The 14,518-nt window shown below is 39.4% G+C and overlaps 1 long non-coding RNA gene across 2 annotated transcripts in view; it reads left to right on the top strand.

Annotated features, from left to right (window-relative positions):
- LOC117063447 overlaps nucleotides 1–12,924 on the top strand; it is a 52,005-nt gene extending 39,081 nt beyond the window's left edge. The window contains exon 3 of one of the 2 annotated variants that reach the window (XR_004428931.1): nucleotides 12,822–12,924. This is a non-coding gene — a long non-coding RNA (uncharacterized LOC117063447). The remainder of the gene's footprint in view (nucleotides 1–12,821) is intronic. The other variant, XR_004428932.1, reaches the window with a different exon arrangement.
- Nucleotides 12,925–14,518: the final 1,594 nt, after the last annotated feature.

A 14,518-nucleotide genomic window follows, 5' to 3' on the forward strand; every position in this document is an offset into this window, starting at 1 on the left:
ATCAGGGAAGCTTCAAGAAATTACTGATTCTAGATCTGGGAGGACATGCGCAAGAGGAGGACAGGAGATCTTATAGTGCCAAAAAGTGAAGACTTGTCAAAAACAGTAACAACAAAAACAACAAAATATTATTGATGTGGGTATGTCAAGAGGGTACAGGAGCCAAATGAAAGGGCTCCAAAAGGCCGAAGTGGGAATAGTTTGAGTAACAAAATGAAAAATAGTATTGGATTATAACTGAGAGTATGAAATATTCATGAGTTCATACTGAAGTAAATGAATTATAGAATAAATTAATAAATGGAAAAGGAGAGATAATTCTCTGATGCGGAAGTATTAGAAATAAATTATGTAGATTTTTCACCCTAAAGATGAGGAGAATGACTCATCTCTCCTTATGTGTGGACTGAACAGAACGTGAGAATGGCATTTTAGAGATAACCACTACATACCTATTAGAATGGCCAAAATCCAGAACACTGGCAACACCAAATGCGGGGTAAGGATGTGGAGCAACAGGAACTTTTAGTCGTTGCTGATGGAAATGCAAAATAGTAAAGCCACGGTGGAAGACAGCAGTCACACTCCTTGCTATTTACCCCAAAGCGTTGGAAAAACTCTTTGTCCAACAAAAACCTACACACAAATTTTTTTTTTTTTTTTTTTTTTTGAGACGGAGTCTCGCTCTGTCGCCCAGGCTGGAGTGCAGTGGCCGGATCTCAGCTCACTGCAAGCTCCGCCTCCCGGATTCACGCCATTCTCCTGCCTCAGCCTCCCGAGTAGCTGGGACTACAGGCGCTGGGACCACCTCGCCCGGCTAGTTTTTTTTTTTTTTTTTTTTTTTGTATTTTTTTTAGTAGAGACGGGGTTTCACTGTGTTAGCCAGGATGGTCTCGATCTCCTGACCTCATGATCCGCCCGTCTCGGCCTCCCAAAGTGCTGGGATTACAGGCTTGAGCCACCACGCCCGGCTACAAATGTTTATAACAACTTTATTCTTAAATGCCAAAGCTTGGAATACCATCACGATGTCCTGCAGTAGGTGAATGGCTAAGTAAACTGTAGTACATTTATAATATGAAATGGAATATTATTCAGCACTGAGAGGAAATAAGTTATCAAGCCATGAAAAAACATGGAAAAAATTTACATTCATCTTGCTGGGTGAAAGAAGACTATCTGAAAAGGATACATACTGTATGCTTCTGACTATATGATATTTTGGAAAAGACAAAACTATGAAGACAGAAAAAAGATCTGTGGTTGCCAGGGGTTAGGAAGAGGGAAGGATGACTAGCTGGAGAAGACTGAATTTTTAGTGAAGTGTAAGCACTCTGTATGATACTATAATGGCGGATACATATCATTACACATTTGTCAAAACCCACAAAATGTATAACGCCAAGAGTAAACCCTAATGTAAACTAGGGACGTTGAGTGATAATCACGTGTCAGTGTAGGTTGAATTTTAACAAATGTGCCACTCTGTTAGGGGACATTGATAATGGAGAAGCTATGCATGTGTGGAGCAGGGAGGACACAAGAAATCTCAAGTTTTTCTGTTAAAAAAAAAAAAAAAAGTAGTCTATCCACGCCAAAACAAAAAGAGGCATTTTATCTTTGTAAGCTTCTCCCCTAAAACCATAACTTCAGCCTAATTGTGAGCAAAACAAACTCCTAGAGGCTCATTCTACAATACACCTGACCTTACGGGTTTCCGTGGTGCAGTGGTCATCATGCTCACCTTACACTATACCTGATCAGTACTCCTTAAACTCATCAAAGTTGTCAAAAATAAGAAAATCTGAAAAACTTTCATAGCCAAGAGGAGCTTAAGGAGACATGATGATTAAATATAATGTGGTATTCTAGAGCAGAAAAAAAGACATTAGGGAAAGTCTACGGAAATAAAAATAAGCTATGGAGTTTAATTAATAATGTGTTGATTTGATTTATTCATTATAACAAATCTGCTGTAATAATGTAAGATGTTAATAATGTGGGGAATTGTGGGGAGGTACATGGGAACTCTATCTGCTCAATTTTCATGTAAATCTAAAACTCTTCTTAGAAAATAACACCTATTAATTAATAAAAAAGACCAATATGCAATAGACAAGCCAGTGTCAGTGTGTTCCTTTCTGTGATCTTCTAAGTATTAGAGCTTTAATCCTTACTAGGTAAGACGTACCAAGTTATTAATCTCAAAGATATCAATGTGTCCAAGAAATAAATTACAGATGGCTTTAGGTAAGAACTTGAATTAGACTGAGTGGGGACCTCAGTATGTTTTGGGATATATGAGTCTTGGGACATTAAGCCATGCAGCTTGTTTCACAGGATGAACTCAGCTGCAGGAAATTGAGTTAGAGACTCAAGTGGATGCAACCAAAACCACTGTATGTGCTGCAAGAGAATATTACAAATACCCAGGATCCGTAATACATATTTCAATCATAGAGACATTAATACTGAACATTTAAAACATGTTCATGAAAAACAAAAATATTAATTAGATTTGGCCAGGTTTACCCTAGTAATGCATGATAGGACCATTCATGTGATACCTTAAACTTCTGAAGTGGTGTTGAGAAAACAATTTTTTTACGAATATCACAGAGTTAAATGTCTTCTTCCTAGTATAGATGTTCTACCTCCCAAACTCAGAACAATTTTAGCAACCGTTTATAATAGTTAAAATCTATCTTGGGAAATCAAACTCTGTTTTTCATAAGTTTAGTTTTTTCAAATTTTTTATTATTTTGATTTAACTTGTGTATTGCTCAACATTTATCATTTAGCCTTGACTTCAAAACTTGCAACTTTGTTTAAAAATTCTCAGCATCTCTGTCAAGGTATAAACAATGGAAACACCTAAAGATCACACTTTCTAAGGCAGGGGTCCGCAACCCCCAGGCCATGGACTGACTGGTACCTGTCCATGGCCTGTTAGGAACAGGGCCGCCCAGCAGGAGGTGAGTGGTGTGGTGGGTGGGCCAGCATATTGCCTGAGCTCCGCCTCCTGTCAGATAAGCTGCAGCATTAGATTCTCATAGGAGCAGGAACCCCACTATGCCCTGCTTATGTTAGGGATCTAGGCTGTGTGCTCCATATTAGAATCTAATGGCTGATTATCTGAGGTAGAACAGTTTCATCCTGAAAACAACCACCCCTCCATCTGTGGAAAAATTATCTTCCATGAAACTGGTCCTTAGTACCAAAAAGGTTGGGAACTTCAGTTCTAAGTTTGAAAATTTTCAATTTTTCTTTTGCTTTATTAAGATATAACTGACAAAAATTATGAATACATATATATACACACAGTATACAACTCTTTATATTTATTTTTTATTTTATTTTATTTATTTTATTTTATTATTTTATTTTTTGAGATGGAAGTTTCGCGGCTGGAGTGAGTGGCACGATCTTGGCTCACTGCAACCTCCGCCTTCCAGGTTCAAGTGATTCTCCTGCCTCAGCCTCCTGAGTAGTTGGGATTACAGGTACCTGCTATCATGCCTAAATTTTTGTGTTTTTAGTAGAGACGGGGTTTCACCATGTTGGCCAGGATGGTCTCCAACTCCTGATCCCAGGTGATCCACTCGCCTCAGCCTCCCAAAGGGCTGGGTTTAGAGACGTGGACCACTGCACCCAGCCCAAAAATATTTTGATATATGTATACCTTATGAAATGTATAAATCAAGCTAATTAATGCATCCATCATCTGACATAGTTTTTGTGATGAAAACATTTCAGATCTAAGCTCTTAGCAATTTCCAATCACACAATACATTAATTACTGTCACCACATAGCACAACATATCTCCAGGACTTGCTCATCCTAACTGAAACCATTCCCCCAGAGTCCCATTCTAATATCCCAGAAAACAAGGTAAGATGCCTAAATTAAGAAGCCTGTTCAACCATTGTGGAAGACAGTATGATTCCTCAGGGTTCTAGAACCAGAAATACCATTTGACCCAGCAATCCTATTACTGGGTATATGCCCAAAGGATTATAAATCAGTCTACTGAGACACATACCTACACACGTATGTTTATTGCAGCACTGTTCACAATAGCAAAGACTTGGAACCAACCCAAATGCCCATCAGTGACATACTGAATAAAGAAAATGTGGCACATATACACCATGGAATACTATACAGCCATGAAAAAGGATGAGTTCATGTCCTTTGCAGGGACATGGATGAAGCTTGAAACCATCATTCTCAGCAAACTAACACAGGAACAGAAAACCAAACACCACATGTTCTCACTCATAAGTGGGAGTTGAACAATGAGAACGCATGAACACAGGGAGGGGAACATCACACACTAGGTTCTGCTGCAGGGGGTGGGGGGTTATGGGAGGGATAAAATTAGGAGAAATGTAAGTGACGGGTTGATGGGTGCAGCAAACCACCATGGCATGTGTATACCTTTGTAACAAACATACACGTTCTGCACACGTATCCCAGAACTTAAAGTATAATAATTTAAAACAACAACAGCAACAACAACAAAAAAAGAAGCCTGGCCAAGTGCAGTGGCTCATGCCTGGAATCCCAACAGTTTGGGAGGCCAAGGCAGGAGGATTGTTTAAACCGAGGAGTTCAAGACCAGCCTGGGCAACATAGGAAGACCCTGTTTCTACAAAAAAATAAGAAAATTAGCCAGGTGTGGTGGCATATGCCTGTAATCCTAGCTATTTGGGAGGCTCAGGCAGAATCATTTGAGCCCAGGAGTTCAAGGCTGCAGTGAGCTATGATCACACCGCTGCACTCTGGCTTGGGCAACAGAGTGAGACCCTTTGTCCCAAAAAATAAAGATAAATATGCTGGGGCTGGGCATGGTGGCTCAGGCCTGCAATACTAGCACTTTGGGAGGCTGAGGTGAGGGGCTCGAGACCAGCCTTGAAGTCATGGATTCAAGACAGGCCTGGGCAACAGAGTGAGGCCCCATCTCTTAAAAAAGAAAAAAAAAAAAAAAAGGAAGAAGAACCTTAAGCTTACACTATCTTTCTTTTTCAGGTTAACTCAGCCACATGTGATACTCAGTTCAAAGTTTAAACTCCCAATCATTCCTCCTTTCCCATCAGAGTTTTCCTTCCTTCTCCTCTTTTCTGAGATGTATCTGGATTCAGGATGAACCTTATTTATCCTCAAGGATTTAGGAGGAAAAGCTTCTGTGGCATAGTTTTCCTTCCTGCCTTGTTGGTCTCTTTAGTGGTGTGCCTGGTTTGCTCTGGACTCTGTGCTGGTTTCCACCCGGATGTTCCTACTCCCACTTGAACTTTTGGGCTTGTCCTGGCTCCTGATGCTGAAGTCTATGGTAACTGTAATTTGTCATGGGTATGAGGTCCCTGAGCTCTATAATAGGGGTTAGCAAACTTTTTCTATATAGGGATAGAAAGTAAATACTTTAGACTTTGCAGATCACATGCAGTCTCTGTCACAAACTTTTCTTGTTGTTTATTATTGTTCTCTTCCTCCTTCTTCCCCCTTTTCCCCTCATTTTCTTTCCTCTCTTCCTTCATCTTCTTCTTTTCTACAGTCCTTTAAAAATTTTTTTTAAATTATATCTCAGGGTCATAAAAAGGTAAGCTGTAACAGGAGTTGGCCTGCAGACCACAGTTCGCCAAACCCTGCCCTGCAGCCTTTGTCTTCTGACCTTGGGTCCCTTCCTATTCCCCTACACGGACCCATGTTCCTGGTATGCAGTCTATGGAAGACTAGACTATTACAGGTTCATCTATCAAGAAAACTCCCTCTTCCCACAGCTTCATTGCTTTTGCACCATTCTGATCCCAGAAACAGAGCAACAGCCAGCATGTTCTTTCATTCCCTCTCAACCTCGCTGGGTTTTTTGTTGGGTTTTGATTGCTCGAGACCCAGGAGATACAAGATGCTAGGTATGTTTTCAGGGACTCTGGCAGTCACATTCCCATCCTAGTGACATCGTCACTAAATTCCTCTTCTTTTCCTCTCAGCAAAGGGCTTTCTACTTCTTTATGTGGGGTGAATTATGTCCTATGATAAACTATGGTTTATAGTAAAACTCTTCTACTATATTATATTAGACTTGTATTTTACTATACAGAAGGGAGATTTGGGAATTGAGGAAAAACTTTCATTCTCAACCAAGCTTAGTTTTATGTAAACTTCAAGATTGTTTTTTGTTTTGGAAATGGACAATTAAAAGCAGATCATTTTTCAATATGACATATTTTCCAATACATTCCTGAAATAATTATCCCAAGTCTCCATGTTACATAATTACTTTCTGATCTATCCATTACTCAGATGCACACAAGTTTTCTTAAACAAGGGTGCACTGTATGTATTCCAAGTTACCAGGCACTTAAACTGCTTACTACTGACGATGAATTTGCCATACTTTGTAGGAAACAGTTAGCTTCAGGGTAAAGCCAAGTATTCTAAAGTTGTGTATTATAATCATCTATTTAAATATTTTAAGTGATCATTTATTCATAAGGCCCTATTTTTTCCTTCCCAAGATATTTGGCATGATGCAACAGCAATTAAAAGGCACTTATAATCATAATCACAGCAGTTATTGTGTTTTCTGGCAGCTCTGTGCCACCCTTACATAGCAAGCCTCCAGAGATGTATGCTGCCTCTGAAACAGACAGCATCTATCCTCAGCAGTGGCTCCAGCCTGTGCTCCTGCCTGGATCACTCATGAGAGCCTTTGCAGTGATTCTACCATACCCTAGGAACCATCGTCAGTGACTCAGTGTCACCCAGCAAATGAGAAGGCTGCTACAGTGCTTAGCTGCCCTTTTCCTCTTATGAAGATTCTTCATCCTTTGATATCTGCAGGGTGAAATACAGCAGATTTAAAATTCCAAAATGCATTCTACTTTAGACATCCAGAAATATGGCTCAAGGTTTGATTACAGAAAGAAGTAAAATGTATAAGACGGTTCATTGCGAATTTAAAAATAGTTTTTTTTTTAAAAAAAGCTGAATTTCATTCAGAAAGGCCAAAGCTGCTTGCCTGCTTGCTTGTGCCTACGTTCTTGTGTTTCTGTGTGTGTGTGTGTGTGTGTGTGTGTGTGTGTGTGTGTGTGTGTGTTTAAGAGGAGGAAGAAATGTCCAGTCCAGCATCACGAGCCTCCTTCTTCCTGAGCTCCCTGGAGAATATGAGAATATGAGGTGGGCACCACTCTGCTAGGCTGTTAAGGAATTGAACCTCCCACGTGCCTGGTCTGAAATTCCAGCATTAGAACTACCTCTTCTGGGAAATGTTCTTTTGCCTCTTCAAGCAGAGTCGTGGATTGCCTCTTCTATACTCCCACAGTTAAGGTGATTAAATGTCCCAGTTTGCCAGGAACTATACCATTTTTGAAAAAATGAAATCCCACATCACAGAAAACCCAGGAGTCCTGGGCAAACCAGGGCAGTTTGTCACCATACTACTGTGTTCAAGGATCAGTGTTTACACACACTATTATAATCATCTAGTTAGTTGCTGGTTGCCCTCACTAAATGTAAACTCCTTGAAGGTAGAAATTATGTCAAGCTCTAAAAAAATTTTTTGTTGGAAAAATGAAGGAGCATTTGAGAGAATGAGTAAGTGAATGAATGAATGCATGCATGGATAGAACTAATTAGTCTGATAAGATTATCTATAGTTTTGAGAGGTTCATTTATATTTTTCCTGAGAGGAGAGAAGCAAGATACTTCTCCTTCAGTAACTTTACTCAGGTTAGTGCATTAAATCTAATAACATGTCTGGATTGCATGCTTGAATATCATGACAGGAGATAATACCAGGATCAACATCAGGAAAGGTAAGTATACATGAAAGATCACAGGGAATCTGGCTGCTAAAAGGGGTTAGACAACCAGAGATCATGGCCAGAGTTGAACACAGGGTTCTTCCAGGAGAAAAGAGCAAGTTCGATGGTTTAAATGTATCCCACAAAGTTTATGTGTTGGAAACTTGATTTCTAATGCAGTTGTGTTGGGAGCGGGGGCCCAAAGGGAGATGTTTGGATCATGGGGACACGGCACTCATGAATGAATTAATTATATTATCATGGGAGTGTACCCTTTATTAAAAGATAAACTTGTCTCCTCTTGCTCTCCTCTCTCATGCCGTCTCTTTGCCGTTCCATCATGAGATGACACAGCAAGAAGGTTCTTACAAGATGTCAGCCCATTGATCGTGGACTTTCCAGCCTCTAGAGCTGTGAGCCACTCAGTTTCTATTTATTATAAATTATCCAGTGTGTTGTATTCTGTTATAGCTGTGAAAGATGGGCTAAAGCAGCAAGAGATCAGGATTTTGTTTCTGGTCCATCTTTTGTATTGGCAAATGAGCCAACTGCATATAGTTTATGTTGTAAGAAGCTGGTTATATGTAAATGGCTACATTCAATGTATTATCTTTCATGTTCATTCAACTAAATGAGTTATGGGGCATCCATCAGAGCACTGTGGCAAGTGCGAGAGGTGAGGGTGGGAGAAAAACAACAGTAAATGTGGCATGTTGAAAGCTGGTATGAAGTCCCAACTGGTGCAAGGACTCAAAAGTTAAGAGTCCTGCATTTGTACTTCACCACTCCTACCTTCCAAATCTGTGATCTTGAGCAGGTTATATAGCATCATTAATCCTCAATTGCCTTACCTCTGAAATAACAGTAATAATACCTATATAATAAAATTATTTTGAAGATTAAACATTTGGCTTAGCATTTGACACATAAAATCTTCTTCATAAATGGAAGTTGCTGTTGTTTTTAATTAAGATAGAGCCCTTGGCATGTAGAAGCCACAGTTTGGCTCTTGTTATACTAAAGACTGTGATGAGAATAGTAAGTGCTATAATATTCATACAAGCAAAATGCTATGGGAGATCTGGAGGAGAAAGAGAAAGAGTGAAAGAGTGGGAAGAGGGAGAGGGATTATTTCTAACTGGGAAATTTTGGGAAGATATAATTTAAAGAAACATTGAAGGATTATGTCAGAACATAGAACTAGCTGTGAACATATGACCTCTGGAAATACTGAGATAATGATGTTTCCCCAACTTCATAAACTATTAATTTCTTGAGTTTTGGGACAGCCTTAAACCTTTGCATACTTTGGATAGTCTGTAATTTTGTACAGGTCAATTACTAGTTATTTTTTGATTAATGTTCACAAAATAGATTATAGCAAATTGAAATATAATCTGCTAAATAACTAATAAGCTTAAATGTTCTTTAGTAATATGTAAGGGTCAAAAGAAAGTGTGTTCACCTTTCAAGGTTCTCTGTAAGTTATTTTTATTAAATCATATTCTGGCATTATGCACACAGCTATGGAGCATTTCTTTAAATGTCCACATGCAAATTTAAAAATGATGATAAATTCTTGTTTTCAAAGTTTCTCATGGAATTAACCAACTAATCCTCTATCAACACCCCTGTTGAGTTCAAAGCACTTTCTTTAACAGATATAATTATAAACCCTCAGATCTGTAAGAACTGGTTCTATTTTAAATGAGCTCCATTAGGCCTGCAAGAGTCCCTGTGACAGTGAGGTGATCCCAAGGACTACAGAGTGGCTCAGTTCCAAATGGGGATGACACTGGAGATTGTCTTGTCAAACAGAGTACTGCTCCTAAAAATGGTTTTCATTCACAATATCTTGAAGCCTTTAAATGCCAATCAACAAGCTGGAGACGTAAGACAAATGACCTCCAAAACCTTTCTCAAAGCTGAGTCCAAGTATCCCAGGGTGAACTTGGAATGAAACAAACCTGAGCAATTAGGTCTCCTCTAATTTGACCCTTCACCCTTGGGAGGCCTGAAAGTCTATAGTGATGAAGTGTCAGGAAAAAATGGTTACCACATTTAACTTTCTTTAACTTGTATCAGAAAAGAAGAAGTAAGCCATACCTTTATCCCTCAAATATCTGCTTCTCAGTGTACCTTAATTCTAACCAAACTAGGGCATATATACAAGATGCACAAGAAAGTAAGCAAAGCCCCAGGACAAACATCATGTCTTCCCAGGGCATCTATGTTTCCAGGAGTTTGGTGGTAAAGCATTATCTTCATAGTTAAACAGACACAGATACATCATGAATTTTTATGATAAACCAGGAATCTAAAAATAAATGCCCCTTCCTAGGACTGCACCCCAGACCCTGGGAATTCTGTGTTTACTCTTCTCTTCTGAAACTTTGGTGGAAAGTTTGAATGTCCACTGTGATGACATTTTCCCACCAGCCAAGCATAAATACAAGTTTCATGACTTTATGTTCTGAATTTACATGCATTTCTCGTGTCTTGCCAGTACTTAGGTATTCACAAAAGCCAACTCTAGCTATAACAAATGCAGAAATCACTTTGCCCTTCACTCCACCCCCAGGTTCTATACAAGTTCTATACACTTGTATTCTCTTTATAGCAAAGACGATTTTGTCCTTATGTTGTGTTTTTCCTTGAGGACTCAGAACTTCCCAAAATCATATATAACAGCTGGTGCTACTCTAAGATTCCCTACAAAGCAAAATGCAGATGGTGATGATAACCACCCACGCATTGTCAGTTTGCCCAGACATTACCCTCAAGGGACAAAATTTGCACCAGTGAAATAAGGACATTTTTATGCCAGCAAAGAACAGGCTGCTAAAAGGTTTGGTGCTCTCCAGATTCTGCCCTTATCCACATAGGCTCCAAATTGAGAGCAATATAAAATAATGAAGAATCAAGGTCCCAGGATTAATTATGAAACAACAAAAGCCACTTTGGCTTTTCCAGGAATAATGAACTGCTTTGCATGTCAAGGAACCATAGTGGTCTAGGTGTGTGGGTCTCAGACAGAGGACAATGTGTGGACCGTGAACTCACAGAAGGCCCAAACATTCATTCTTTTATCCCTTGGACCTTTCATGGTTCCTTGCATGGGGTCTGAGTGTCCAAATAAATGTCTGAGGCATAAATAACTAAAGGAACAAATAGCTCTCAGTAGAGTTTTAGTTCTAGAGAGACTGATGCCCCGGAAAGGCCTAACAGAATTAGTTCATCAGGGTATGATGGTTAGAATTCCAGCCCCACCAACCAACTGTCTCATCTTGGGTAAGTTATTTGGACTTTCCAAGCTTCTGTTTTCCCATGCATAACATAATATAATATTTACCTTAAAGTGTTGCTATAAGAAGTAAATTACATAAAATAGCAAATGTACAATGAGTAATCAAGTGATTTTCCCAAGTAGCCCTCTGAATAAGGTAAGCAAAGCAAAGCAATTGTGCCTTACCTATGTTACAGAACTCAAGGTGGAAAGCAGAGAATGAAAAAATAGAACTCTTATCCACACAATGAGGAAAACCAGTTAAACTAATATGGAGTACAAATTGGAGTCAGAGATATATTTATTTGTTTTACCTTGATTTTGCTAATTAGTAGCTGTCAGTGTTGAGAAAATCACTTAACCCCTGTTATTCTCAGTTATATGAGCCACAAGTTATGACTATAATTTTTGCTCATCCCATTTCTATTTTGAAATCTATATAAGATACTATAAGATACGACCATGCTTTGTAAATGGTGAAGCATTATACAAATATAAGACATGATTATAAATTGAGACATTTCAAGTTGCTATAATAGACACAAAGGGACTGGAAATACATTTGGCTTGGCTAGCAGGCAAGGTGTAAGTATGAAAGAAAAGAATCATGGGGCCAAGGTCAAGTTACAAGTCAGAGTCCCTAACATTAGGTCTAATAGACTAAACAAGTCTCATCTTGCAAACTTGGAAAACCTTCGTGAGAAGACTTGTGAGGATATGCCTGGGCCCAATTACAAGGAATACCATTGTAGTGCAATCCTGGCTGCTAAGGATGCAGTAGGTAGGAGTGTCAGCATGCATGCTGGGAATTTTCCATCCTAACATAACATGCCCTCTATACCCAAAATACCACCGACAGCACACTTCTTGAAACTCTCTGTTCTGCAAACCCTGACTTGCTTTGTTTGCCTGGTACTTTGAATGTTCTTTCTCCGCTTCCTGGCACACCTTACTTCCTCCTACCATTTCTTTTTTTTTTATTATTATCATTCTAAACTCATTTCCTCAGGCGGCCTCTTTAACTTCCATGGGAATTTCCACGTGAATCCTAAATTTACATAATTGTCCTGATATCTTCTTACCCATATCCATTTCTAATAAGTTATTATCACCTCAATCCAAGATGGCTAAAAATTTATATATCATCATCCTCCCATTTCCCCCACCAAAACAAACATCTCCTCTTTCCTAATAAGCCATTTGTCTCAAGAGTGTGCAATATTTTATATGTGGAGAGTTATATAATTTAAATGTATTCTGTTGCATTGGAAGAAATGTAATCTCTTTAATTCAAGGATTTTCCTTTCTTGTTGCAGTGCATCTAAGTCCTAAGGGTTTTGTGAAGCTATGGTGTCATGAGGAGTGGACCCCAGATCCTTGCTGTTCTGCTCTTGCATCATTCCCTGAGAGTTCCATAATATCGTTCACCAGCCTTCAGTAATTAGTCCATACTCTTTGCTGTTAAGCAAGGCCTCACTCACATTTGCTAGGACCCTTTAGGGTATAGTGATTATTTATGGCTAACAGCTTCTTAAATAAAGAGTGGCAGCTAAAGGGCAAAAAGGATGAAAGGAAAAATTATGAAAAGTATGTTTAACTCATGTTTCAAAATTAAACATATTTTCAAAATTTACTTCCAAACACAGTGGAGTAACAAAAATAGATTTACCCCTCCACATGTGAAACAAACAAAAAAATAGACAAAATATTCTTTTTTCTTTTTCCTCAGAGATTCCTATTCTGAGAGGATATCTTTCAAAACATTTCAAGGCATTGGATATAAGGCAATGAAGGATGGTGATCCCTGAGAGGTGGGAAGCAAACAAGGTGAGTACTGCAATAGCCCCAGCTTATTGCCTAGGAGTTTCCACAGTGTGTACAGGTTGGGGGAACCAGGCAGAACCTGGAGTTTCCATGATTTGCAAAAATGGAAGTAGGCGTCCAGGAAAGCCAAGGCAGCTAGAATCCACAGGGCAGAGTAGCAGAGAGGAGACAGCCCCAGAGAGACAGAATCCCAGAGATCTGATCTGCATAAGGTCCACCTTGAGTATTTATCAGATAATTTAAAAAGCACCTGTGAGACTAATACCTGAGATCAGAATTTTAAAAATATGCAAAATGATTAGAGGTCACAGAAGAGAAGGAATATTTCCTGTTTTCCTGTTTTCTTTTTTTTTTTTTTTTTGAGGCGGAGTCTCGCTTTGTCGCCCAGGCTGGAGTGCAGTGGCCGGATCTCAGCTCACTGCAAGCTCTGCCTCCCGGGTTTACGCCATTCTCCTGCCTCAGCCTCCCCAGTAGCTGGGACTACAGGCACCCGCCACCTCGCCCAGTTAGTTTTTTGTATTTTTTTTTTAGTAGAGACGGGGTTTCACCATGTTAGCCAGGATGGTCTCGATCTCCTGACCTCGTGATCCGCCCATCTCGGCCTCCCAAAGTGCTGGGATTACAGGCTTGAGCCACCACACCCGGCTGATATTTCCTGTTTTCACCAGTTAGAATGGATTGCTTGAGTGGGGAAAAATTAACCCTACGTGAAACATTGCTCTGATCTTGCTTAACAAAGTCTAAGAGTAAGACCCAAAAGAACTGAACTTTTCCAAGTAACTTAATGCATCCTAAAACAGAGGTCAAAAATATTTATAGGAATACAAAAATATCTAGCACCAAACAAGATAAAATGTATTTTTATCTGCCTGGCATTAAATTAAAAATTATTAGGCATGGCTGGGTGCAGTGGCTCATGCCTGTAATCCCAGCACTTTGGGAGGCCGAGGCGGGTGGATCACAAGGTCAGGAGATCGAGACCACGGTGAAACCCCATCTCTACTAAAAATACAAAAAATTAGCCGGGTGCGGTGGCAGGCACCTGTAGTCCCAGCTACTCAGGAGGCTGAGGCAGGAGAATGGTGTGAACCCGGGAGATGGAGCTTGCAGTGAGCTGAGATCTGGCCACTGCACTCCAGCCTTGGCGACAGAGCAAGACTCCGTCTCAAAAAAAAAAAAAATTATTAGGCATGCAGAAAAGTGGAAAAAGACAACCCATAATGAAAAGAAAAAAAGTCAAGTAGACACCAAGCAGAAATGACATGGCTCATAGAACTGGTAGTGGGAAAACCCCAGTAAAACAATTGCAACTTACTTTAACATGTACAAGAAGCTGAAGAAAAGACCAAATATGTTAAGTAGCCATATGGAAAATATTAAAGAGGTTTAAATTGAAGAGCTAAAGATGAAAAATACACTTAACAAGATTAATGGTATATTAGACATTAGAGGAAAAAAAGATTAGTGAACTTGAAGACAGCAATAGAAATTATCCAAAAAAGAACTAGAGAGAAAAATGACTCAATAAAATATGTAGAGTGTTACTGAGTTGTTGGGCAATTTCAACAGGCAAATATACATGTAATTATAATCCCCAAAAAA

The sequence above is a fragment of the Trachypithecus francoisi genome, unplaced genomic scaffold, assembly GCF_009764315.1.
Source record: "Trachypithecus francoisi isolate TF-2019V2 unplaced genomic scaffold, Tfra_2.0 Lachesis_group18, whole genome shotgun sequence".
NCBI lineage: Eukaryota > Metazoa > Chordata > Mammalia > Primates > Cercopithecidae > Trachypithecus > Trachypithecus francoisi.